General features: G+C 49.0%; 1 pseudogene; it reads left to right on the forward strand.

Moving 5' to 3' along the window:
* The first annotated feature begins 16,642 nt into the window (after positions 1-16,642).
* LOC134434262 (olfactory receptor 14J1-like) overlaps positions 16,643-25,098 on the forward strand; it is a 195,821-nt pseudogene continuing 187,365 nt past the window's right edge.

The raw sequence follows: 25,098 nt of genomic DNA on the forward strand, positions 1-25,098 counted from the left end.
CAGTGGGGCCTCGTGGAACCAAGGGGCCATGGTGACACTTGGAACTAAGGATACCACTGTTGAGTACAGAACCTTCTGGAACCAAAAGTCCATTGCCACAGAGCAAGGCCTCATGGAACCATGGAGTGCAAAGGTCTAAAACATTTCCTGCACAGTTCTGCCTTGGGTGAGGGGAACGTTGTTGGTGGCAGCTTGGTCTTGGCACACACCTGAGCAGTGTGTCTGTTTTCATTGGGGAAACTCAGGAGTTTCAGATTGCTTCAAAATCTACAAAAAGGGCAAACCTCTCTTAGGCTGGGAGCAGCCAGCTCTCCAAGCACAGCAGGTCCCAGGGCAGTGAGGACAGACAGGATGGGGCTGGGCAATGTGGAGCAAGGTTGTCCACACTGGGTCAGAGCTCCAGGAACAGCTTCTGTGGGCAGGCCAGAACTGCTGGGGAGAGACCCTGGGTCAGTATCAATCAGAGAATGCTGTAATTGTCTCTGCTCCAATAACAGCAGTAATAAAATATATCCATTAAAATAGGAGTGCATATTGTTTAGAAGCTCTTTGAAATATTTCTCCATAACTGGAGGAGGAGACCTAGAAACCTAGGAGAGCCAAGGACACTGTGGTAGCTTCAGGCCCAAAAAGTGCAAACAGTGAATTGAGCAGAGCAGACTGGGAGGATGTGACTTCATAACCTGAAGCTGTAATTAGACAATTAACCCCAATATAGAAATGGACCAAAACTTATGAAAGTGTGAAAATGTGTGACCCATTGTCCATCTTGGGTGTACCCTCAGCCGGGCTCTTGTACTGCCCCAGGTGTATCCTTTGAAGGCCTTTTAATAAATCCCTACTTTATTCCTGTAACTCTGTCCAGCCTCTGTTCTAGGCAGCCTCTCAAGGCATCAAGGCCTGGCTGGCTGGGACACCTTAGGGCCACCTGACAGGTCCAGCTGACCCTGGCATGCCGAGAGCTGCTGCTCATCAGCCCCTGGAGCACTGGGTCTCTGGGCTCTCCTTCCTGTGGAAAGAACTGTCCTTCTCCTTCAGGTGTCCGTGGCCAAAATCAGGATTCCTCCTCCAGATTTCCATATATGCAAGGATTGTTCCCAGATGAAATCTGCCAGGACTGACAGATCTGGCTGGCTTGGCCACCCAGGGGCCACCTCTCATCTGCCTTTGAAACACTGGGACCATGTGCTTTTCTTTCTTATTGGAAAAAAGCACCTTTCACATCCAGGCACCCATGGGCAAAGTTGGGAATCTACCTCCAGAATTCCCTATATCCAAGGATTTCTCCCAGACAAAAGCTTCCAGGAGAGACAGGTCTGGCTGGCCTTGGCTTCCTGAGGGCTGGTTCTCATCTGCCTTTGAAACACTGGGGCTCTGTGATTTCCATCCTAATGAAAAGAACTCTTCTTGCTGTCCAGGTGCCCACAGCCAAAACTGAGATTCAACCTCCAAAATTCCCTATGTCCAAGGATTTCCCCGAAATGAAAGGTGCCAAGAGAGAAAGGTCTGGCTGGCTTGGCCTATGGTGGCCACCTTTCATCTTCTTCCAAAATACTTGGAGTTTGTGCTTTTTTTTTCCTATGGAAAAAACGTCCATTTCAACTAGGTGCCTATGGTCGAAACTGGGATTCCACCTCCAAAACTCTGTCCATCCAAGGACTGTTCCCAGGTGAAAGCTGCCAGGACAGACAGGTCTGGCTGCCCTTGGCCTTTTGGGAGCTGCCTCTCACCTGCTTTTGAAACACTGGGGCTTGGTGCTTTCCTTCCAATGGAAAGGAACTGTCATTCTTGTCATGGTGTCCATGGTCAAAACTGAGATTCAGCCCCAAAAAATTCTGTATATACAAGGATTCCTGTGTGACAAAAGCTGCCAGGACAAACAGGTGTGTCTGGCCTGTGGCTCAGACAGCCTCTGCTTCTGCCCCTGAAACAATGGTGTTCCATTATTGCCTTGCTATGGAAAAGAATCTTCCTCCTTGTCCAGTTGTCCATGTCCAAAGATGGGATCCTACCTCTAAAATTCTGTATATCCGGGGATTGCTCCCAGAAAAAATCTGTGAATACAATCAAGTCTGGCTGGCCTTTGGTGACTGCCTCTCATCTGTGCCTGCAACTCTGGGACTCAGTTGCTTCCTTCCTGTGATGACCATTGCGACACTGTGGGAATTCATAGAACCAAAGGGCCGTTGTGATCCTGTGGGGCACCGTGGATCCATCAGAACATTGTGGCATTGCAAGGCCCCATGGAATCATGGAGACCATTGTGACACTGTGGGGCCCCGGGGAACCAAATGGCCACTGTGACCTTGCAGGGCCTCATGAAGCACAGAACCATTGTGACATTGCAGAAGCAAGGAGAACATTGTGACACTGCAGGGCCTCATGGAACCAAGGGAAAATGGAACAGATCTGACTGGTTTGGCCTCCCAGGGGCTACCTGACGAGTCCAGCTGATTTTGGAATGTTAAGGGGTGCCTCTTATCAGCTCTGGGATCACTGAGGCTCCATGCTTTCCTTCCTATGGAAAGAACTGTCTCTCTTTTGAGACACCCAAGGACAAAATTGGTAGTCCCCCCTGAAAAATTCCTGTATGCAAGGAAAAGATACCCAGAAAAACCTGCCAGCTCTGCCTAGCCTTGCCCTCTGGTGATCACATCTCATCTACCTCAGAAGAACCAGGGATCTGTGCCTTCCTTCCTATGCAAAAAAAAAAAAAAAAAACAAAACTGGCTTTGTCCAGGGGCCATTGCAGAAACTGGAATTTGGCTGACAAAATTCCATCTATCCCAGGTTTGCTCCAAGACAAAACCTGCCATTGACAGAAACCTCAGCCTGGCCTTGGGCACTTGCGATATATTGTTAGACTATGAGCAGAATGTTTTCATCTGAAAATACCATGGAGAGGGCTCAGAGATCTCCCAGACTGGTGTTTGCAGGCCTAAAGAACATAACCAATATATGGAGGCTGATGTGCTTGGTCTGAGTTGTGAGGAGAGTGCAGACTGCAGAAAAGGAGTGGACTGGCAGGGTTTAAAGGTGGATTCAGAAATGGTGAAGCTTTTTCTCCATAGTGGGAAACAGCCTATATATAGAGAAATTATACCACAAATGCAGCTGGGGAGGCCAAGACAGGACACAAAGAGAAAGGAATTTCCCTCCCAGGGCAGGACTGGGTGCAGAACATCTCCCAGAATGAGTCTGGGTCAGCCCCAGGCTTTGTGTGGGCAGGCAGAGGCAGGCAGGAGGCAGAGCTGTCAACAAAGGAAGGGGCCAGCCAGGTGGGGCAGCCGGGGGATGCCAACAGCCTGCAGGGACAGAGGCGCAGGGCAGGGACACCGTGGGACAGCCTGGGCTGCACAGGGCACAGGCATGTGCAGCAGCTGCAAGACAGCCCTGCCAGAGCCAACTTGGGCAGCACTTTGGCCATGGCTGCTGGGCCTGGGCCTGAGGCAGGAGCAGGAGACAAGTGACCCTTGCAGGCCTGGGGCCTCACTGCCTCCTTGTCCCTGCTCAGCAGCCTGGCAGGGGCCGCCCCATGCTCCTGCCCTTGCCATTGCACATCCCCACATGCCAGTGCCCATCCCGGCAAGAGCCCTGAGCAAGGAGGGAGGGACAGCATCTGCCTGGCCAGGGGCTGGGGCTCAGGCCTTGGCCCTTGGCATTCCTCAAACACATCCAGCTTTGCTCACCACCAGAGACACCTTGGCCTTGTTTGCCCCCAGCTGTCATCACTGCCTCCAGTGTTCTGCTCTAACCTGGGGACACTTTCTCAGTTGTATTCCTCAGTGGGACCCATTAAAACTTCAAGAAACTTTGCATTTTTAATTTAATTTTGAGTTCTTGAGAAGTTTTTTGAAGACCCTCTCAGGGACTGAGTCTGATGTAAACAACAGCAAAGCCCTGAGAGGGTCATTGAAATTTTCCTAGTCCAGTTATGGAGAAAGATTTCAAAGAACTTGTCAGAAATACACATTCCTATTTTAAATGATGTATTTTATTTTATTTCTCTTTTGATCAGAGATGACTGCAGCACTCTGTGATTGATATTGACCCAGGGTCTCTCCTCAGCAACTCTGGCCTGCTCACAGAAGCTGGGCCTTAAGCTCTGACCCAGTGTGGACAACCTTTGTGAGATGCAAAGTTGTGTGTCGTGTCAGGTACAAACAGGCGATGTGTATATTTGTGAACGTGAAATGTTTGGACCACGCCAATGGGAGAGTTGTGAATTCTAATAATAACTGAGGAAAGTAAAGCATGGAAGACGGCCTTTGAACCTATCTTTTGTTTGCAATTAACCTTGGTTGATTGAGGAGCATTTGAATTAAAGCATTAAGGATGTTGCTCTTTGCTTGTAGTTAAGCTTGAAAAAGTTCTGCAAGAATAGCCTTTTGAAGTGTAATTTTAGACTATTGTTTGTATCCTTGAAACTGTATCTTTGGAGTATATAAAAAGGAAATATGCTTATCTCACACTTTATTAAAGCAGAGAAAAACAGCTTGAGAAAGGAAGATGAACATCAACTCAAAGATTTATAGTTTCAACCAAGGAAAGCTGGACATCACTGTTATAAGATTTATAATCTCTTCAACTAAAAGGTGGACACACATCTGGGGAGCTGGACCCCACCAGATGGGAGTCGTCTTTCTTCATTTGGAAACTGGACCGTCACCATTTGGGGATACTCCTTTGAAAATACATCCTGAGAAATTAAAATCACCATAGTGTATAGAATTGTGATGTAAAAATTTGGAATAAAAATTGCTGATGAGTATAAGATTGGAAATAGAAAGTGCTGGAAAAACCCTGATAGGTACCCCTATAAATACCTGTAACACTCAATTATCAGTGTGCAGTTGGAGGGAAAACTTCCCCCACTGTACCCAGCGCTGCACTGCTCATACTTTACCATATTAAAAAATAAATTGATTGCTGCTTGAATATTGGCCTCGTCAAGCTTATTATTCATAACAGATTTGTTGCATTGGCCAGGAATTTCCAAATCCATTGAGGGAGACTCCTGATCTCAGGGAGGCGCCCCACCTTGGAGGCTTCTGCCTCCAGTGGCCCTGAGTGACTGGGGAATCTCTCAGGGAAGAGGAAATCCATAAGGTAAATTATGAGCAAAGAATTTTGAGCTCCCGGAGTAGACTGCAGTAAATTCACCTGTAAAAACTCATGCACGAAGACCCAGGCTAGAAAAGGAGGCTGTAAGTGTTGCTTGGGTAGGTGGGATAAGAATGGGTGTAGGTGTGTGAGAGTGTGAATGGTGTGTGTATGAGACGTGACCTAGTCACAACACGAGTGAGGAGTTCTTCTAACCTCGGTTTTGCTACCCCACAAGGGAGGTGGCAGGTGAAGGAGCGAAGCGTGGGGAAAAGGATTCTCTGTATGTAAAAGGTCGGGGGTGGTGAGATAAGATAATAATTACAGAGAGGAATTTGTTTTCTTTTTCCGGTAAAGAATCAGAGGCGGGAGGCATTAGAAGGGACTTGTTATTAGGGAAATTCCTGACAAGAAAGGACTAAGGTCTGAACGAGTGAGATCAGAGCCAGTAAGGGTACACCCCTTCAGTGGAAAAATGGGTCAATGCCAGAGCAAATACCCAGGAGCTGGTATAAACCAGCAGGAAAAAAAAGATACTGAAGGTACTGGAAAAAGAGTGAGCATTTTGGCAGATATACCCCAGGACAGCCCCCTTGGGGTAATGTTAAAATTGTGGGACAAATGTGAATCCAGGAGAGGAAAAAGTAAAGAGAAAATGATACAATATTGTATGGTAGAATGTACTAAGGAAATGATACGACCTGATAATTTATACTGGCCGATGTACGGGTCATCTGAAGGGTGGATCTGTAAGGCCTTGAATGCCTATGTAAATAAAAAGGACCCTATTAACCAAGAAGAAAGCGATTATGCTGCTTTATGGCATGGGTCCTGGCCTACTCCCCTGTATGCATTAAAAACCAAAAAGGAAAAGAATCAGTGGGACCCCTTAAACAACCTTCCTCCACCCCTTATCTACCAGAGGTGCCTCATCCAACACCTAACCCAGCACCCTTTGCACCCATTCCAGCATCCTTCGCACCTAATCCAGCCCCCCTAGCACCTAATCCAGCCCCCCTAGCACCTAATCCAGCACCCCTGGCACCCAATCCAGCCCCCCTAGCACCCAATCCAGCACCCTTTGAACCCAATCCAGCACCCCTCACACCCAATCCAGCACCCCTCGCACCTAAACCAGCACCCCTTGCACCACAAGCCCCAGTGGCTCTGCTGCCAATGCCACAAGCCCTGGTGGCTCCACTCGTGGTACATGATTCACCACCAGCACACAGAAAGAGAAGCCAGGAAAGGGCAGGGGCAGAAAGCAGTGGGGATAGCAATAAAGAAGGGAAGGGGGGGCAGCTGTACCCATTGAGGGAAGTACTATTAGTAGGAACTCAAGGGAGACCAGTCATTGGGTATGTGTCAGCACCCCTGAGCACCAGGGATGTAAGGGCTTTTAAAAAAGAAATGGGAAGGTTACTTGAAGATCCTCTGGGGGTGTCTGAAAGGTTAGATCAGTTTCTAGGACCCAGTATTTACACCTGGACAGGGATTCAGTCAATTTTAAGTATTTTATTGACAGCAGAGGAGAGACAGCTGATAAGACAGGCTGGCATGAGAATTTGGGATAGGGACCACCAGCAGGGACCTTTAGGAGAAATGAAATGGCCCCTGGCAGCCCCTAAATGGGACCATAACAATGATCAGGGTAGGCAGAATATGGTGGATCTCAGGAATATTCAGGGGATTCGAGAAGCAGTCCCCAGAGGGCAAAATATTAGCAAGGCCCTGGATGAATGTCAGGGGAGAAATCAGTCACCCATAGATTGGTTAGAAAGAATAAGGAAGAGTATACAAATGTATTCAGGATTAGATCCTGATACAGCAGTGGGAGAAGCATTAATCAAAACTCAGTTTGTGGCAAAATCATGGGAGGATATTAGAAGGAAACTTGAAAAGTTAGACAGCTGGCAGGAGAGAGGTTTGCAAGAATTTTTAAGGGAAGCACAGAGAGTTTATGTCCGTAGAGATGAAGAAAAGGCGAAAGCTAAAGCTAATGTTTTTGTGGCTGCAGTAAAAGAGGTTCAGAACAGTGGTGCATCTTCAGGGAATGCTAAAACCACAAGAAAAATAACAGGTGAGGGTTCTAAAAGACCAACCTGCTTTTACGGTGGTATGAAAGGAGATGTTAAAAGGGTTTGCAAGAAGCGGGAGGCAGATCAAAAACTGTTTGTAGAAGATTAGCAGTGTCAGGGGCTCTATTTATTAGGGATCAGACCATCGCAAGAGGTCTCGATAAAATTAAACGTAGGTCCCCAAGGTGAAGAAGTCACCTTTTTAGTAGATATGGGTGCTGAAAGATCAACATTTCAAAGATTACAAAAAGGATGCAAAATCAGTGGGAAAACAGCTTAAGTAATTGGAGCAAAAGGAGAGGCCTTTAAGGTTCCTATTACTGACGAAGTACTAATTGAAGCAAAGGGAAAAGTGGATTGTAGTGATCTATTACTAGTTTCAGAAGCAGAATGCAATCTCTTGGGGAGTGACCTGATTCTTTCATTAAAAATTTGTATTCAACCCCAAAATGATGAACTAATGGTACAGCTGTACAAACTGATGGACCAGGATGGGAGTAAAATATGTCCTGATGTCTGGTCCACTCCTGGGGAGGTGAGTAAATTGGGATGTATGTCACCCCACAATAACCCCATAATCCCTGTGAAGAAAAGTGACGACAGCTACCGTCTAGTCCAAGACCTAAGGGCTGTCAGTCAACGAACAGCCACAAGGTTTCCTGTAGTAGCTAACCCATATACATTACTAAATCAGATTTCCTCTGACTATACCTGATATCGTGTAGTGAATTCGAATGATGCCTTTTGGTCCTGTCCTTTAGAGGAGGGATGCAGGGACTATTTTGCCTTTGAATGGCAAGATCCAGATACAGGGAGAAAATAACAATTGAAGTGGGCGGTACTTCCACAGGGTTTTACAGAATCCCACAATATTTCGGCCAGGCTTTAGAAAGAATTTTACAAGATTTTGAAAGACCAGAAGGAACTAAACTAGTACAATATGTAGATGATCTGTTAATTGCAGGAGAGAATCAGGAGCAAGTGAGAGAAGCAACAATCAGTCTGTTGAATTTCTTGGGAAAGAAAGGCCTAAAGGTTTCAAGGGCAAAGTTACAATTTGCTGAAGAGGAAGTGAAATATCTAGGTCACTGGCTGAGTAAAAGAACAAAGAAATTAGATCCTGAGAGAATATCAGGAATACTGAGTCTGCCTTCCCCTAATACCAAAAGGGAAGTACCACAACTCTTAGGGTTATTGGGATATTGTAGACAATGGATAGATAGATAAAGTCAAAAGGTGAAATTTTTGTATGAAAAACTAACAAGTCAATACAGTGAAATGGAACCAGGAGGATGAAAAACAATTTAAGAGTTTGAAAGATGCTCTAATTCAAGCCCCAGTACTCAGCCTACCTAACTTCGAGAAACCTTTTCAATTATTTGTAAATACTGCTGAGCAAACTGCCTATGGAGTGCTCCCTCAGGACTGGGGAGGAGACAAAAAGCTGGTGGGGTATTATTCAAGTTATTGGACCTTGTTAGTCAAAGATGGCCAATATGTTTACAAGCTATAGTAGCAACAGATCTTCTGGTAGAAGAAGCAAAGAAAGTTACATTTGGAGCTCCTTTAGTAATATATATACCCCCACAATGTTAGAAGCATATTGCATCAAAAAGCAGAGAAGGGGCTCACTGATAGCTGTGTTTTAAAGTATGAAGCTATGTCGATACATTCCCCTGAACTGGAACTTAAAGTCACTCCTGCTCAGAGCCCTGCTCAATTTTTCTATGGGGAGCCAGCTGAAGAGCTTGTGTGGAATTACAAACGAAAGTGAGACCAGATTTGAATGAGATGGAGCTATCTAGTGAGGAAAAGTATTTTATCAATGGCTAGTCAAGTGTAATAGAAGGGAAAAGAAATTCAGAATACACTATTGTAGAAGGAGAAAATATGTCTGCAAAGAAAGAGGAAAAATAAGTTCTAGCTGGTCAGCTCAAGGTTGTGAATTATTTGCTTTATACTGAGCTTTATAACTTCTAAAAGATGAGGTGGGGACTATTTACACAGACTCAAAATATGCTTTTGGAATTGTACACACATTTGGAAAAATTTGAATGGAAAGAGGTTTGATAAACACTCAAGGGAAGAAACTGATCCATCAGGAGGTAATAATCGGAGTGCTTGAAGCCCTGAAAAGACCTAACAGAAGAGCTGTAGTACATGTAAGAGGTCATCAACGAGGGTCAAGCTGCTTAGTGAGAGGAAACAACACAGCTGACCAAGCTGCAAAGGAGGCAGCTTGTAAACTAAAATAAACTATCCAGCTGAACACTATAGTGGAAATTCAAGAGGAGCTGCCAAAAGGCTATAGTACTCAAGAGGAGGAAGCTATAAAAAGATTAAAAGCTAAGAAAGAGCTGGGAAAATGAGTACTACCAGATGGGAGAGAGATTTTGCCTAAAGCTTACGCTAGAAGGATTCTAAGCCAGTTACACCAACGTACTCATTGGGGAACAAGACCCTTATGTGATCATTTTTTAAAATATTATGGATGTATTGGAATTTTTGAGATAGCAAAACAACAGAGGGGTGTTTGACTTGTCAAAAAGTTAACAAAAGGGTAATGAGACAAGCTTAAACCGGCGGTAGAAAAATAGCCTACCGACCATTGGAAAGGGTTCAGGTGGATTATACTGAATTACCAAGGGTGGGCAGATGGAAATGCTTTTTAGTATTAGTAGATCAACTAACTCATTGGGTGGAGGCCTACTCAGCTGCCCGACCCATGGCGAAGTTTAAAAAAAAACAAACAAAATTTGTTGGAACAAATTATTCCCCGATTTGGGGTTATCAGGGCCATTGATTCTGATCAGGGCTCCCACTTTACTTCCAGTATCATGAAAGGAGTAACACAAGCCATGGGTATTTCCTGGGAATATCACACCCCTTGGCACCCCCATTGCTCTGGGAGGGTGGAAAGAATGAACCAAACTATAAAACAGCAATTAAAAAAATTGATGATTGAGACCCAAATGTCATGGGCAAAATGTTTACCTTTAGGATTACTTAATATAAGGATGCTTCCAAATGCATATACGGGACTTGCTGCATATGAGATGCTTTATGGAATGCCCTATTCCCAGGAAGTACCCCAAACGTCAGTAGTCATTGCCAATATGACTATTCAAAAATACATCCAGAAGATGGGACAACATGTCCAGAACTAAGGGAGAAAGGGGTAATTGCTCAATCAGCCCCTCTCAGATTTAGCATGCATCAAATAAAATCGGGTGACTGGGTGCTGATTAAAAGCTAGAAAGAAGAAAGTTTGTCTCCTAGGTGGGAAGGTCCCTATTTAACTCTGCTGACCACTGATACAGCTGTCCAAACTGCGGAAAAAGGCTGGACCCACACGTCGTAGGTCAAAGGACCAGCAGAACCACTGACAGAGACGGAATCCCAGTGGAGAATTGCATCTACCCCCGGAGAACTGAAAATGAACTTAAAAAGGGACTGATGTATTTCAGGAAAATGCTCCTACCTTAAGCTGCAAAACCAGTTCACTCACGAGAGGTAGAATGTATTACTCCAGACTGTGTTATCCATGAGGTTGTTTGAAGTGTATAGGGTGTGAAGAATATTGGTATACAAACCTACCAAGGGGACAGATCCCTAATGCTCTCTGCTTTAATTGTACAAAATAAATAGAAAAAGAAACTGATAGAATGTCGTGGGCTGTAGTAAGGAAAGGATATATTAAAACAGTTGATAAAAATTAGTGGAGAACTTGGGTACACGGAACAAGAGCAGGAATTGATTTGCAGGAAGTACCAAAGGCCAAATTAGAAGAAACAAAGTGTGACAAGGGTAATTGGATACATTATGAATATCAAATTAAAGCAAAAGAGTGGCAGAAAGCCAAGTATTGCTGGAAGAAAGGGAGGCACATACACCAACCCTATTGTAGTCACATATCCCCCGAACTTAGGGGCCAATTGGCCTAAATTAAAAAGAATCAGGCCACAACCACAATTAATAGAGATCTGAAGGCTCATGAGGCAAAGGCAAAAATGAAACAAAAGATATCAGTGATAAATCCCAAGGTATAAACTCTGCTACAGAGAAGATCTGCATCTCGGCCCTTGGATGCAACGTAAAGGGCCTTGAGAGAGGTAGAGAGTTAGACCCTCTGAGGATTTATTTCATTGCATTGATCATTGCATCCCAGGCAATGGGCCTTAATAGCCTCACTCCTGAACTCCACATAATCCATGAGCTGCAGGATCAGAGCCTATTGCTCCGGCTGACTGTGACAAATGCAATCATACTGTCTGGATCAGGGGAAAAATGGAACCAATGTTCATGGCACATTCCCATGTTCGTGAAGTGTGCTATGACCATAACCAATTAAAGATGTGCACTATGGGTGGCAAAATATACTGGGTTGGAGAAAATTTAAAACACGGACTGAAGGTTTCTCCCAAGGATTGGCCTGTATTAATCAACCTTCTCAAAGATGATGATGAACGAATTTGTCTGCAATACGCCAAATTCTTTTGTTTAGCAAAGGACAGAGAAGGAAGAGACCCAGAGAGTAGAATGAAACAAATTACTCAAAAACTACAAAAGCAAGAATCAGAAGCAAAAATGTAAAGAGTAGAACAAGAAAAGCTAAATAAATTTAGTGAACAATACAAACAGTTAGAACAGCAGTATAGTGATTGGGGTTTTCTGACTTCAAATAGGAACCTTTTTGTAGATCTAATGCAAGAAATTGCCACAGAATTAGAGTTAGCCAATTGTTGGATTTGTGGGGGGATAGAAATCAGCTGAAAAATGGCCATGGAGAGGTGAGAGTCTAGCTCCAGAGCAATTTCTAAAATAGAACCATACTCAAATTTCCAAAAGATTGAAGCGGCCTGAAGGATGCATTTTAAATCATCAAATAATTGGAACAGTTTACATCAGCAGAGAGGGGAGAAAATATACTGAAGTGGTAGGGTATACTCCCTGTACATCTACTTTAGCAGTAAATTCAAACAATAACACTAGAACTTTGCAGCCAACATCTCCTGCTGCATACTGGAGCCTAATTAAGGAGAAAAATTGCAAATGGAACAACCAGATAAAGTTGTGCTGGCATAAAAGTCCTGGAGCTAACCCTTACCAATCCCTGGAGACCCTAAGAATTTACTGGGAAAAACCTGAGGCTGTAAATGACCATAGAAAGCCCCAAATTGTATATATTGGATTTGTGGGCAAAAAGCTTATACAACCCTCCTTCTTTGTACTACCAAAGTCCAAGAGTAACCTGTTAGGATCACCCTTATATGAAAACCTTAACAGGGAAAAATGAGAATTGAAACTTGAGTTTCCAAGGGCAGGAGGGGACCAAAAACGGGGAGAAGAAGAGTGGCTAGCAGAAAGAATAATAGATTATTATGGGCCAGCCACTTGGGCTCAAGATGGAAGCTGGCAATATATGACCTTGATTTACCTATTGAACCGATTGATTAGACTACAGACAGTGGTAGAAATAGTCTCAAATAACTCCTCGGAGGCCCTGGATTTGTTAAGCAGGCAGCACACTCAGGTGCAGGCTTTTGTGCATCAGAACAGAATAGCATTGGACTATTTGCTGGCCGAAGAAGGAGGAGTGTGTGGAAAATTCAATGAGTCCGAGTGCTGCATTGAGATTAATGATTATGGAGAAATCATCAGAGGTTTAGCAGCAGAGATCAAAAGGCTGGCTCATGTCCCAGTCCAAAAATGGAATTCCATCCTTCAAGCCTCATGGTGGGACCAGATGCTTGGAGGAGGAGCTTGGTGGAAGAAAATAGGGTTCATGATATTGTGTTCATTAGCTGGGTTATTGTTTCTACCTTGCCTTATTCAATATTTTATCCGACTAATCCACTCAGTCATTCAAAGCATGCAGATTGCTGTGGTAGACCTGGAATTGGCTACAGGTGAGGTTGGCAAACTTGAGACAACAGCTAAGATATCCAAAATAATGAGATTAAAGACAGAAGACAAAAAGGGAAAAGCTTCCACAGTTTTGGCCAGATTTGAAGCTCAGACATGAATGAGAAAGATAAATAAAAATTTATACAAGTAGGGGGAGGACTGTGAGATACAAAGCTGCGTTTCGTGTCAGGTACATACAGGCAATGTGTGTATTTGTGATTGCAATATGGAGACCAACAATGGGACAGTTGCGAATTCTAATAATAACTGAGGAAAGTAAAGCATGGAAGAAGGCCTTTGAACCTATCTTTTGTTTGCAATTAACCTTGGTTGATTGACGAGCATTTGAATTAAAGTGTTAAGGATGTTGCTCTTTGCTTGTAGTTAATCCTTAAAGAGTTCTGCAATAATAACCTTTTGAAGTGTAATTTTAGAATGTTGCTTGTATACTTGAAACCATAGTTTTGGAATATATATAAAGGAAACATGCTTATCTCACAACTTAACAAAAAAAAAGAGAAAAGCAGCTTAAGAAAGGAAGATGAACATAACCACGAGGATTTACATTTTTGACCAAGGGAAGCTGGACATCATTGTTATGAAATTTATAGTCTCTGCAATCAAAAGGTGGACCCACATCTGGGGAGCTGGACTCCACTAGATGGGATCTGTCTTTCTTCTTTTGGAAACTGGACCACCACCATATGTGGATACTCCTTTTTGGCATACATCCCGAGAAAAACTAAATCACAATAGTGTATAGAATTGCGACAAAAAATTTGGGAATAAAAACCGCTGATGAGTAAAAATTGGAATAGAAACTGTTGAGAAAGCTGATGAGTACCCCTATAAATACCTGTATGCCTGAACTATTTGTGTGCAGTTACAGGGAAAACTTCCCCCATTGTACCCAGTGCTGTATTGCTCATATTTACTATATTAAAAAATGAATTGATTGCTGCTTGAATATTGGCCTAGTCAAGTTTCTCATGTATAACAGGCACAGGGCAGGGACAATGCAGGACAGCCTGGGCACAGGCATGTGCAGCAGCTGCAAAACAGCCCTGCCAGAGCCGACTTGGGCAGCACTTTGGCCATGGCTGCTGGGCCTGGGCCTGAGGCAGGAGCAGGAGACAAGTGACCCTTGCAGGCCTGGGGCCTCATTGCCTCCTTGTCCCTGCTCAGCAGCCTGGCAGGGGCCGCCCCATGCTCCTGCCCTTGCCATTGCACATCCCCACATGCCAGTGCCCATCCCGGCAAGAGCCCTGAGCAAGGAGGGAGGGACAGCATCTGCCTGGCCAGGGGCTGGGGCTCAGGCCTTGGCCCTTCGCATTCCTCAAACACATCCAGCTTTGCTCAGCACCAGAGACACCTTGGCCTTGTTTGCCCCCAGCTGTCATCATCTGCCTCCAGTGTTCTGCTCTAACTGGAACCTGGGAACGCTTTCTCAGTGGGACCCATTTAAACTTCAAGAAACTTCAGAGTTTATATTTAATTTTGAGTTCTTGAGAAGTTTTTTGAAGACTCTCTCAGGGACTGAGTCTGATGTAAACAACAGCAAAGCCCCAAGAGGCTCATTAACTCCTTGTGCTGTCTCTATGCTGCTGAGCTTTAAAGGAACAGCTCTTCCCAGGCCCAGCTCCTCTCCCAGCCCAGCAGGACTGAGGGCTCTGCCTGCAGGCACTGAGGGGACAGGAGCCAGGCAGAGACAGGCTGAAGGCAATCAGGACTGGGAAGACATTGAGCTGAGACTTCACTTGGGGAAAGATCTTCCCAGCCCTGGACATGGTGAGTGTGAGGGTGCAGGGCAATGTCCCCAGTGCTCCTGGAGGGATCTCCCGAAGCTGACCCAGGACAGGACTGATGTGACTGTAAGGATGCTCTGCTGCTGTTTCTGCTATGGGGGAGGATGTGCTGCAGAGTAGGGCTGCCCTGGGCACGGTCAGAGGGACAGGGCAGGATGGCTCCTGCTGCCAGGGACAGCTGCAGGGGGTGAAGCTGGGGCTGCAGCCAGGGCTGCTCAGAGCTCCAGCTCATGCCCAGGGTGACTTTTTATGATCTCATTCAGGGCAGGAGTTTCCTGCTTGGGTCTCTGCTTTCCTGAATCTGTGCTCCCACTTTTCCCGGGCTCAGCTTGGTGGCAATAGAAAATTAACTGTGCAGGGGTAGATCAGGGCCTGAGGCACTTAAACCATCACCCTGAGGATTCCTGGGCACCTCAGCAAGCGCCTGCACCTCCCCAGCCCCCAGATCCATGCAGCATCACCTTTCCATGGTGCCCAGGCTGGGGAAGTTGTTCTTTAATCCCTGCAGGGCCCAGCAGCTGCAGGGCAGGGCTGGCCCAGGGGCTGGGCTGGGCTCTGGCAGCTCTGGCAGGGAAGGAGCCCGGGGCCACAGGAGCAGCTGGGGCTGGGACAGCTCCAGCAGCAGAGCCGTGGGCAGGCAGGGAGGGAGACAGTGCTGAGGGAAGCCCTGCAGCAGGGCAGATGTGGCACCTGCCGGGCCTGCCCTGCAGGGCAGACACTGCCCTGAGCAGCACAGCTCTTGTGTCCCCTCGCAGCCAGCACAGCCTTCAGCCCAGGGGCTCGGGGCCCTCAGTCCCTCCTGGGCCGGCAGAGCAGCCCCAGAGATGAAGGGCATCTCTGCGGCCGTGTGCCCATTCCCTGCTGACCAGGGCCTGAGGGCCACTGTCCTGCCCTGCTGCTGCCTGGCAGGGGCTGGGCAGGGCTGGCCAGGGAAAGGCTTTTCCTCAGGCCCGGCTCTCTCTCTCTCCTTGCCTTGCCCAGGTGCTGCTGGCATTGCTGAGGGGCTCTCTGCAATGGCAGTTCCAGCTGCAGGGCCAGGCCCAGCCCTTGGGCTCCTCCTGTGCAGGCTGAGCACAGCAATGGGGTGTCCCAGCTCCCTGTGCCCGGGCAGCTCTGGGCAGGGCAGCCTGGGAGGCTAGCATTGAGCCCACTCTCCTGACTCTGGGAAAGGCAGGAGCCACTTTGTGTGCCAGGGATCCTCTGCTCTCAGCAGTGTCTCCTCGCTGCCCAGGGTAACACAGGAGTGGATTTCAGAAAGGCGCAAGTGCAGCGCAGCTGGAACAGGAGAGAGGGACAGAGCAGCTCCCCTCAGTCTGCACTAAGCCTCAGACAACCCTCCTGCCTCCCTGGACTCTCTGTTCTCCCCAGGTGCAGCAGAATCCCTCGTTGTGCCTTCTGTTATCCCCATCCCTTCACCCAGGCAGTTCTGCAGCCTTACAGGAAGATTCTTTATCCAAGCCTGAACACCAGGACGCCCTGCCCTCACTGTTCCACTGCACTGTCTGGGGGTCAGGGCTGACTCCCAGGTGTCCTGCAGGCCAAGGTCCAGCTCCTCACACAGCATTGGCCAGCAGCAATCAGGGCTCCAGCAACAAAGGTAATGGAAGATCTCCTAGACATACACAAAGGGGAGGTGCTTAGTGGAAAGAAAGAGGCTACGACAAAGAGTTTTGATTTTTCTGTGAGAAATTTCCCCTCCATTGCCCTGTCTTTCCTCCTTCTGTAGGTTGAAATATGCAGACACAGAAAATGCCCAACTGCAGCTCCATCAGGCACTTCCTCCTGCTGGCATTGGCAGACATGCGGCAGCTGCAGCTCCTGCACTTCTGCCTCTTACTGGTCATGTCCCTGGCTGCCCTCCTGGGCAACGGCCTCATCATCAGCGCCATAGCCTGCGGCCACCACCTGCACACGCCCATGTTCTTCTTCCTGCTCAACCTGGCCCTCAGTGACCTGGGCTCCATCTGCACCACTGTCCCCAAAGCCATGCACAATTCACTCTGGGACACCAGAGACATCTCCTACAAAGGATGTGCTGCTCAGGTGTTTTTTTTTTGTGTTTTTCATGTCAACAGAATTTTCCCATCTAACTGTCATGAGCTACGACCGCTACGTGTCCATCTGCAAACCCCTGCACTACGGGACCCTCCTGGGCAGCAGAGCTTGTGCCCACATGGCAGCAGCTGCCTGGGCCAGTGCCTTTCTCACTGCTCTGCTGTACACAGCAAATACATTTTCCCTGCCCCTGTGCCATGGCAATGTCCTGGGCCAGTTCTTCTGTGAGGTGCCCCACATCCTCAAGCTCTCCTGCTCACACTCCACCTTCAGAAAAATTTGGATTTTATTGGTTGCTATCATTTTAGCTTGTGGCTGTTTTGTGTTCATTGTTTTCTCCTATGTGCAGATCTTCAGGGCTGTGCTGAGGATCCCCTCTGATCAGGGACGGCACAAAGCCTTTTCCACCTGCCTCCCTCACCTGGCCGTGGTCTCCCTGTTCCTCAGCACTGGCACATTTGCCTACCTGAAGCCGCCCTCCATCTCCTCCCCATCCCTGGATCTCGCCCTGTCAGTTCTGTACTCGGTTGTGCCTCCAACCCTGAACCCCCTCATCTACAGCCTGAGGAACCAGGAGCTCAAGGCTGCGGTGTGGACACTGATGAATAGACGGTTACAGAAACATTAAGCTTCTGACCAGTTTCTGCAAATCTCATGTAATAAAAGTCATCTTTGATACCACTTGGGTTTGTTTGTTTGTTGATATGTTCTTGTCTTTCGGTTTAGCGTTTTATTATTTACAACAAAGGAAGGTCAGTGTTTGTGCCATTTCTAATTTTGTTTCTCTCCACCTTCACAGTGGCCTCAGACTGTGTCAATGAGGTGCTGCACTCTCAGTGGCTTCAGACAGAATAAAGGCTCTCCGAGCAGAGTTTTCACCAGAGTTCCCCCTTCTGTTCCCTTCTCTGGAGCTGCAGCAGCAATGTCTGTGTGCAGAGCTGGGGCAGATCAGGGCTGGCCCAGCAGCTGTGCCCAGCAGCAGCAGCACTTGGTGTTGCCAGTGCTGCTGCCGTGGCCCTGCCCCGCTGCCCTGGTGGCCCTGGTGTTGCTGCAGGACCTGAGTGCTCTCGGGGCTGGGCACAGCCCTGGGGGTGGCAGTGCCGGGGCTGCAGCAGGGACAGGCCATGGGCACTGCTGGGGCAGCTCTGACGCCTCAGGCCAGGGCCTGGGGGCTCCAGGCTCCTTGCCCAGGCTCTCTCAAGAACACGCCCAGGCCAATGCTCAGCACAGAAAAGCCCTGTGAGCAGCCCCAGGCTGGCCATGGGAAGGCTGGGGGCAAACAGCATGGCTGGGGCTCTGCAAGGGCCCTTAGGCAGATGGGAAGGAGCAGCAGAGCAGGGGCTGATCCATCCCCAGTGCGCTGCACAGCCCAGGGCAGCGTCCCAGAGCGTCCTCATGGAGCTGCCAACAATATCCCCCCTCTGAAGCCCTGGCCTCTCCCCCAGCTCACACAGGTGCCCCATCCTTGCAGGCACAGACACGGCAGCACTGGCTCAGGAGCCCCTGTTTGCATTGCACAGAGCAGGGGAGCACCTCCATGCTGTTGGTGTGGGGACATGAACCTGAGGGAGCACAAATGCCATCAGCCCCTGGGGCCAGCAAGGGCTGGGGGACACCTGGGAAACCACTCAGCTTTGTCCTGGGCTCTGCAGTCAGCCAGAAAGTTTGTTCCCATCAGCTGGGAGTTTCCTGTCCCACTGCAGGCGCTGTTGCTCAGAGCCAGGGCTGCCTGGCAGCCACCCCCAAATTTCCCCGAGCATTTCCTTGGCTTCACCTTCGCTTTCTTTCCCCTTTGCTGATCTAGATCACTTCTTCTTCCACCCCTGTACCCTCCCTTCAAACAACCCATCCCTGTTTACCCTTTCCTCTCTGGCCCCACTCCCCATGGCAGTTCCTGACTTGGCACCATGGGAACATCCCTTGGGCAGCACGATCATCCTACAAGTGCTGCAGGAATTGTCTGCAGGCTCCTGCAGTGCCTGCTGCTGCTCCCTTCCCACAGGCACCCCAGGCCAGGGGGGCACATCTGGGCTGCTGTGTCTGCCTCTGCAGCTCCCTGTTCTGGGCAGTGAGGAGGAGCTGCAGAGGCTCTGCAGGACTGACAGGATGGGCTTTGGGGCTGGCAGGAGAAGCTGAGGGACCTGGGCTGCTGGGGCTGCTGAAGAGGAGGCCCAGGGCTCCTCCTGCAACTGCTCCAAGGGTGGTTCCAGAGAGTCACAGAATCAGCAAGGTTGGAAAAGACCTTGGAGATCATCGAGTCCAACCTGTTCCCTGACACCTCCTTGTCTCTGTGAGCCTCCTCTTCTCCAAGATAAACCACCCCATCTCCCTCAGCCGCTCCTCACAGGACTTGTGTTCCAGACCCCTCCCCAGCCTTATTGCCCTTCTCTGGACACACTCCAGCCCCTCCATGGCCTTCCTAAATTGGGGGCCCAGAACTGGACACAGCACTCGAGGTGTGGCCTCACCAGTGCCGAGTGCAGGGGAAGAATCGCTGCCCTGCTCCTGCTGGCCACACCATTCCTGATCCAGGCCAGGCCAAGAGCCATTGGCCTTCTTGCCCACCTGGGCACACTGCTGGCTCATGTCCAGCCTGCTGTCCATCAGTGCCCCAGGTCCTTTTCTGCCTGGCCGCTGTCCAGCCAATCTGTCCCCAGCCTGTAGCACTGCAGGGGGTGTTGTGACCAAAGTGCAGGACCCGGCACTTGGACTTATTAAACTTCATCTTATTGGACTCTGCCCATCCATCCAACTGTTCCCGCTCTCTCTGCAGAGGCCTCCTACCTTCCAGCAGATGGACACACGCTCCCAGCTTAATTTTATCTGTGGGTTTACTACTGAAAGTCTCAACACTCTCATCCATGTTGTCAGTAACAATATTGAACAGAACTGGCTCCAGCAGAGACCCCTGAGGGACACCTCAGGTGACTGGCTGCCAGCTGGATGTAGCAGCATTCACCACCACTCTCTGGTGTAACATTCACCACTACTCAACTGCCCCTCCAGCCAGTTGTAGGTGTTTAGTTGAAGCCCCTCGTTATTTCAGAGAATATTAAAAAACTTAATAATTTCATGGTCAGTAGTGGTGTTCACAGAGGTCCTAGAAGAGGGAAGAGAAAAGGATCTGACTCCATGTTTCAGAAGACTAATTTATTATTTTATGATGGATATTATATTAAAACTATACAAAAAGAATAGAAGAAAGGATTTCATCAGAAGGCTTGCAAGCAAAGGCGAAAGAATGGAATGATAACAAAATCCTGTGTCTGACCAGAGAGACACACAGCTGGACTGTGATTGGCCATTAATTAGAAACAATGACATGAAGCCAATCACAGATCCACCTGTTGCATTCCACAGCAGCAGATAATTATTGTTTATATTTTGTACCTGAAGACTCAGCTTCTCAGGAGCTAAATCCTGGCAAAGGGATTTTTCAGAAAATATCATGGCTACAATGGTCGCTGTGCCCCAAACAGTCTCTGACCACCTCTGATCTGCCACCAGCCCTTCTCTGTTTGTGACCAGCAGGAGACAGAGCTTTCTTTGGCAGTGAGAATTGCAGGAAACCTCCCCCAAGTGCACCTTGGAAGGTTCAGGCTGGAGCTGAGGAGAAAGCAAAGTCCCTCGCAGGGCAGAATGTTGGTGCTGGAGGTGTGGCAGCGTGAGGCTGGGCCATGGCTGGGCTTTGTGTGCCAGGAGCCGGCAGCGCTGGGTGCAGGGAGCCCAGGGAGGGCACAGCAACGCTGGGTGAGAAATGCTGGGGCACAGCGAGATGGGCGAGTGCAGCCGGCCAGGGCAGAGGAGCAGCACGCCCAGGGGGCACAGCCTGCAGGACAGATGGCCAAGGGCTGGGCAGGGCTGGCAGGGCCACAGGCACCCAGGCCTTTGTGCCCTGGGCTCGGGCAGCGCCTCTGGAGGCCCCACAGGAGGAACTTTCCTGGCAGGGGCTGTCGACGGAAGGAGACCAAGACATCAATTAGATCATCACAGGCCCAATTTTATTGATCAGTACGGCGGGTTAAATACAGTTCATAATGAGCTTCATACATATTGCAAAAGTTGAGCTCAGGATTGGTTAGTTACATATCAGCAACTACGCCTACTTCTGCATTCTTATGGTTATAATTTTGATACTTTCTACATATTCTCAGGAAGAATCTCTCTTCCCTATCCTCATGTTCTGGCAAGGGCATTCTGTCCTTGCCTGTCATTGGTCACTGACTGCTGACTTCCCTTTTCAGCCTACTGACTGCTGACTTCCCTTTTTCAGCTTAACCAGCGGCATTAAGTCAGTATGGCCTTTCTCAGCTAACCAACTATTAATAAATCTCTCCACAAGGGGCTGCACTTTGCTTCTCCCTCGGCCTCCCTGGGGAGGCTGGCAGGGGCTGCTGGTTGATGCCATTTGTCCTTGCTGCCCCTCACATCCCCCTGGCCCACCAAGAGCCCCGAGGCAGCCGTGAGGGACAGGCCCTGCTGGCCCAGGCTGGGCTCAGGGCTTGGCCTTTCTGCTTCCTGCAGCCAAGCCAGGCCTTGCTCAGCATTGCAGTTCCCTGCTCAGAGCCTTGGGCTCCCTGCAATCCTGCCCTCAAGGATCTGCTCTCACCCGGCCCTGGGCAGCCTTGGGCACTCCCTGCCCTCACTGGGGCCCAGCCATGCTCCAAGGAACATGGAGTTTTGCTGCTGACTCTTTGAGCAGCGTCTCCATCCTTCTCTGCGTGCCTGAGGCTCCTGGAGCCAGCCCCAAATCCAGCGTGGGGCTGATTAAAATACAGAAAGGCCTCAGGAGCTCTTTGTCTCCCTTCCATTACCTTTGGGTCTCTAGGGCTTGTGCAGTGACTGGAGTCAGTTTGGAGTTGTCTTCAGGAGGAAGATGTCAAAATGCTCCTCATGATTTTTGTTTTTTTAATCACACCAGTATCTTTCTAGTTGTTAGTTTGGAGAAGAGGGGATAGAAGCATTCCCCAAGTGATCTGGATGATGAATGTCTCCTTAGGAGGTCTGGGCATGGATAAGAATGAGCCCCTTGCAGGCTGAGCCTGTTTGGACAAGCTGCTCCTCACCCCCAGCCTTACCATGTCTGACAACGCCCACCTGGGACTGACATCCCCAAAAAAAGAAAAATTTTAGCATTTTTCCTGTTAAATAAAATAGATTAATAACAAAATTATAATTGTATTATTTTAATTTAGGGTAGTCTCATACAATATTTTTATTACTTAATTTGTATATTTATATTAAAATTGGATACATTTCTAGCAACCAAGAAAATTATTCATCATTGGTTCTAAGTAACACAATTCCTTCATGAATTAATTAAATAATTTCTATTGGCTATTTATTTCTTTCCCTTATATTAATTAGTTATATTTATACTCTTTTTGTCATTATTTTTATCATCTTTTTCTCAGACAGGATTGGGGGGGCGTGCACTTCGGGGTCCCTGGAGACATTTCTGGGGCACATTTGGGGCAGTTACGGGTCTGGGGAGGGAATTCAGAGGGAACTTGAGGGTCTGGAGCACACTTTGGGGAGCCAGGTGGGCACTTGGAGGGGCACTCAGGGATTCTGAGGGACAGTTCAGGGTCCGGGGCAGAACTTGGGGGTCCAGGGGGGCCCTTGGAGGTCAGGGAGGGGAATTTGGGGCCCTTCGGGGTCCGGGCGGGCACTTGGAGGGACTCGAACGGGGCTCTCTGGGGCGCGGGGGGTGATGGGAGTTGTAGGCGTGGGTATCATACGGTTTAACAGGGCCGCGGAGCATCACGGGAGTTCTGGGCGCAGCTGCAATGGCTCTCGGTGGGGCGCGGGGCATGACGGGAGATGAAGTCCCGCCTGAAATGGCGCTGGTCGTGCGCCGCAGAGCATGATGGGAGCTGTAGTCCCGAAAGTGGTTGGAACGAAATGTTTCGGAGTCCGGGACGGCTCTTGGGGGACACCTTTGCGTCCGAGCCCCGACTAGAGATCCTCTGAGGGAACGTAAACGGCACAGGAGTCCTTGGGAGGAGCTCGGAGAGCTCCAACCGGGCTCTTTAGGGCGCGGGTCGCGGCCGGAGTTTTAAGCGCGGGACTGTGTTCTGGGGGGGTCTGGGGCCACGGGGGACGAGAGGAGATGAATTCTCAGAAGTGGCTATACCGGGCAGCTGTGGGGGTGGGAGCACTCAGGGGTTCAGTGGTGCTTATGGGAGTCCCGAATGAGCGCTCAGGGGGCACTGAGGGACCCTGGAGTGTTTGGGGGACACTTATGGGACAGATGGGGGCGGATCCTGGAGTCCTGTGGAGCGCGGGGCATGACGGGAGTTGTTATCCCCGCTGCAATGGGCTCAGTTTGGCCGCAGGGCATGACGGGAGTTATAGGCAAAAAGAAAATTTGCTGCCCGTGTAAGCACCGCCCCCAGGCCCGGATCCCTGGCGCTGATTGGCTGCCGCTGGAGATGGGCGGGAGCTTCGGCAAATGCGATGCAGTGGAGGTGGGAACAGCCCATTCACCCTCCTCCAGTCTTTCCCAGTAAAGCCCAGTTCATCCCTAGTACAGACCAGTATAACCCCTGTAAAGCCCAATTAATCCCCAGTAACCCAGTACAATCCAGTACCCCTCCAATCCCTCCCAGTACAGCCCAGTCCGTCCCAATACACCCGAGTTTATTCCCAGTCATTCCCAGTTCCTCCCAGTGTCATCCACAGGATGTCCCAGTGTCCCCAGTCATCTCTGCAATTGCCCCAGTGTCCCCAGTTTCTCCCAGTATCCCCCAGTGTCACTCCCAGTATGTCCCAGTGTCTCCCACAGTGTTCCCAGTGTTCCCCAGTATGTCCCAATCCTCCCTAGTGTTTCCAAGGACAGTTTAATTTCTCTCGGTGGCTGTGGCAGCCAAACCCAGCAGTGGGGTCAGTGCAGTGCCCATGGCCACAGCCCCTTGCAGTGGCCCAGTGCAGCTTGGGCTGATGATCCACCCTCACAGCTGGCCCAGGGCAGATCTGCAGTGGCTTTGGTGGCACCTGGGGCTGGCACACACCTGAGCAGTGTGTCTGCTTGCAGTGGGGAAACTCAGGATTTTGAGGCTGCTTCAAAAAATCCCCAAAAAGTGAAAACCCCTCTTAGGCTGAGTGCAGCCAGCTCTGCAAGCACAGCAGGGCCCAGGGGAGTGAGGACAGACAGGATGGGGCTGGGCAATGTGGAGCAAGGTTGTCCACACTGGGTCAGAGCTCCAGGCACAGCTTCTGTGAGCAGGCCAGAGCTGCTGAGGAGAGACCCTGGGTCAATATCAATCACAGAATGCTGCAATCACCTCTGATGTAAAGAGAAATAAAATAAAATACATCCTTTAAAATAGGAATGCGTATTTTTCACAAGTTCTTTGAAATCTTTCTCTGTAAGTGGACTAGGAAAATTTTAATGACCCTCTCAGGGCTTTTGTGTTGTTTAAATCAGACTCAGTCCCTGAGAGTGTCTTCAATAAACTTCTCAAGAACTCAAAATTAAATTAAAACTCTGAACTTTCTTGAAGTTTTAATGGGTCCCACTAAGGAACACGACTGAAAAAGTGTCCCCAGGTTCCAGTTACAGCAGAACACTGGAGGCAGTGATGACAGCTGGGGACAAACAAGGCCAAGGTGTCTCTGGTGCTGAGCAAAGCTGGATGTGTTTGAGGAATGCCAAGGGCCAAGGCCTGAGCCCCAGCCCCTGGCCAGGCAGATGCTGTCCCTCCCTCCTTGCTCAGGGCTCTTGCCGGGATGGGCACTGGCATGTGGGGATGTGCAATGGCAAGGGCAGGAGCATGGGGCGGCCCCTGCCAGGCTGCTGAGCAGGGACAAGGAGGCAATGAGGCCCCAGGCCTGCAAGGGTCACTTGTCTCCTGCTCCTGCCTCAGGCCCAGGCCCAGCAGCCATGGCCAAAGTGCTGCCCAAGTTGGCTCTGGCAGGGCTGTCTTGCAGCTGCTGCCCATGCCTTTGCCCTGTGCAGCCCAGGCTGTCCCACGGTGTCCCTGCCCTGCGTCTCTGTCCCTGCAGGCTCTGGGAAAAGGTCCCCCTGTACCTTTTGGACACATACCTTGGCATATTGGAATGTTGTCCATATGGATGGCTACAGAGCACCAAAACATGAATTCTCATCTCTTTTTTCTGAAAATATAGGATCATAAGTCCTTATACTA

This window comes from Melospiza melodia, unplaced genomic scaffold (assembly GCF_035770615.1).
Source record: "Melospiza melodia melodia isolate bMelMel2 unplaced genomic scaffold, bMelMel2.pri scaffold_34, whole genome shotgun sequence".
NCBI lineage: Eukaryota > Metazoa > Chordata > Aves > Passeriformes > Passerellidae > Melospiza > Melospiza melodia.